The sequence below is a fragment of the Narcine bancroftii genome, chromosome 5, assembly GCF_036971445.1.
Source record: "Narcine bancroftii isolate sNarBan1 chromosome 5, sNarBan1.hap1, whole genome shotgun sequence".
Classification (NCBI taxonomy): domain Eukaryota; kingdom Metazoa; phylum Chordata; class Chondrichthyes; order Torpediniformes; family Narcinidae; genus Narcine; species Narcine bancroftii.
The window spans coordinates 131,785,011-131,787,779 of NC_091473.1; the positions used below are offsets into that span (position 1 = coordinate 131,785,011).

The 2,769-nt window shown below is 48.8% G+C and overlaps 1 protein-coding gene across 2 annotated transcripts in view; it reads right to left on the bottom strand.

The window, feature by feature from the left end:
- The window catches only part of tlcd4a (TLC domain containing 4a), a 74,127-nt gene extending 72,360 nt beyond the window's left edge, over positions 1-1,767 (bottom strand). Inside the window, exons 1-3 of one of the 2 annotated variants that reach the window (XM_069939072.1) lie at positions 1,669-1,767; positions 1,434-1,543; positions 753-913 (exon numbers count right to left, since the gene is read on the bottom strand). The gene's annotated coding sequence lies outside the window, so the exon portion shown is untranslated. Of the gene's footprint in view, positions 1-752; positions 941-1,433; positions 1,544-1,668 lie in introns of those variants that run through there. The other variant, XM_069939073.1, reaches the window with a different exon arrangement.
- Positions 1,768-2,769: the final 1,002 nt, after the last annotated feature.

Consider the following 2,769-nt stretch of genomic DNA (forward strand, 5'->3'; position numbering starts at 1 on the left):
TGCCAACAAGGACCGGTGCTGAGCGGCGGCGTCTCCTCCCCGGCCAGAGCTCTCTCCCTCTCCCTCTCCCTCTCCCTCTCCCTCTCCCTCTCCCTCTCCCTCTCCCTCTCCCTCTCCCTCTCCCTCTCCCTCTCCCTCTCCCTCTCCCTCTCCCTCTCCCTCCCCCTCTCCCTCCCCCTCTCCCTCCCCCTCTCCCTCCCCCTCTCCCTTCCCCTCTCCCTTCCCCTCTCTCTCTCCCTTCCCCTCTCTCTCCCTCCCTCCCTCTCTCTCTCTCCCTCCCTCTCTCTCTCTCTCCCTCCCTCTCTCTCTCCCTCTCCCTTCCCCTCTCCCCCTCTCCCTCCCTCTCTCTCTCTCCCTCCCTCTCTCTCTCTCTCCCTCTCTCTCTCTCTCCCTCCCTCTCTCCCTCCCTCCCTCTCCCTCTCCCTCCCTCCCTCTCCCTCTCCCTCCCTCCCTCCCTCTCCCTCCCTCTCTCTCTCTCTCCCTCCCTCTCTCTCTCCCTCTCCCTCTCCCTTCCCCTCTCCCCCTCTCCCTCCCCCTCTCTCTCTCTCCCTCCCTCTCTCTCTCTCTCCCTCCCTCCCTCTCTCCCTCCCTCCCTCTCTCTCTCTCTCTCTCTCTCTCCCTCCCTCTCTCTCTCCCTCCCTCTCTCTCTCCCTCCCTCCCGGCCACGCTGCCGCTGCGAACAGAGCACAAGGAGTGGGGAAAAGTTGGCTCCCCCCGACCCCGACCCCGACCCCGACCCCCCGCATGCCGACCTCGGCTCTCCTCTTCAACAGGACCCCCCTCCGTCCGCTGCTGCCGACCCCCGACTCCGTCGCGATGGTGCCCGCGGGAGCCGCAGCTTCTCCGGCTCGTTGTGTCTGCGCTCCAGTCAGCCCGGCATCTGCCACCTTCCTGTTCCACTGCTCAAGCTGCCCTTTGCCATGGGAGGGAAGTTGGAAAAAGTCATTTTGCACTTTTAATTCGCCCGCCAGAAGCTTCAGCCCCCCTTTTCCCGACTGTCTGATCTTTGCAAAGACGGGCAACTTTATTCGATTTCCATGAGAAGTGGCCAGGAAACGCCAAATTAGATTGAAATGCAAACTCATCGCCCCTGTCTTGCAGGAACCTTGATCGTCTGGGCATAAAGCCTGATTTCTTGGCATTGGTGGGCCATTCAATGGCATCGTTTATCGAATCGGGAAGAAGATGGATTTTAAGCCCAAATTGCAATCTAAATTCTCCAGCCATTGTAGTTTTTTTTTCCTGATTTTCATTCATTTGTAATGGTGTGTCCTTATCTTTACATAACATTGATCTGTTTGAGGATCAGACCCAATACTGATCAAGTGCAATGTGTTCACACCAAGCAAGTCACCCTGAACAGAGCAAGACTCTACCCACCAAAATGTGGCAGGATACTAACACGTACAATCAGGCCCCATGGGGCCTCTTACCTTGCACAGGCCACCTTGAGTTCTCCCCAAGCCCTCTGATGTTCCTCTCCTGGTCCAATTATTATCTTGATCTTCCGCAAACTATGGACTAACTCCAGTAAAATTAATACCTGTTATAGAAAACAGAATGTCCCAAGGACAGAGAGATGGTTTCAGCTTTGTGTGAGAGCGAATGAATGAAAAATTAGGTGAGACATAAGTAAGCATATTTTCTTTAAAATTAAATTCAAATTACATTTGAAATATTCATTCATTTGAAATATGGAGAACAAAGTGCCTTCTACCAGGATCAAACATTTCTTGTAACAAATACAGATCAGTGAAGCTTGAGAGCTAAAGCTGAGAGGTGGGAAATTCTGTTCGCAATCGAGCAGGAGGCTGGAGCTTGTGAAATATGAGCCATTTGTTTTTTTTAATCACTTGCCCAAATTAGAACTCTAGTCATGAATTGAATTTGCACCAGTTACACATGGAGAGAACTGTATTTTGTTTGACGTGGTTATGTTCAGGAACGGCAAGAGGAAGAAACATTTTGATAGCTTGAGCATTTAATACACTTGATAAACATTCAGCCACCCCTCTCCCCCTTCCAATTTGGTCATCTGGATTCACAGTCCTGATTCTTGTTGGACTAGTTTGCGCTCAGGTATGAAATCATATGTGGTAGAATATACATGCTAACAATGTAATTTATTTCACAAAATTGGAGAGGTTTTGAATACTTAGTCTTATTCAGCTAGGGGTGGAGTGGATGGAGAGATGACGGTCGGGAAATGGAATACTCTTGCCACAGATGTCCAACATTTTGCTTCTCTCAAGTTGCTGGTTATTATATTAGATTTGTTTCTTTGTTCAGTTTAACATTTCTGTTACAACTTTCAATGATCAATATGGAGACTGGAACTGTCGATGTGAAAGGTCTTTGTTCAGTCGCACAAGCAGCGATTCAGGAGGAGACCCGGCGGAAGACTTTCTACAGAGAAAATCCTCTGAACAAATTGTGTATATGCTCTTAAGAACCAAAATAAGGGCAGATAACTTAATGCAATTTCAATAGTTACAATTTCATTGTTTACATCAATATTTCAAGTCCAGCCAAATGGTTAAAATTGGAGCATATTGTAACTGAGACATTTGTTAGGGCAAGGTGATTCACATGGATGTGCTAAAAGTTCAGGATAGAAACCCAGTCCCAGGGCTAACTCTTGGTCACAAAAACCCCAATGTTGATAGTTTAGGTGAGGAAATCTGCTTCATGATTTGATAAATGCCATTTAACGCTGCCCCATTTTCTAAGTCTACTAGGATGTTTCATGCTTGTGAAACACGAAAGTCT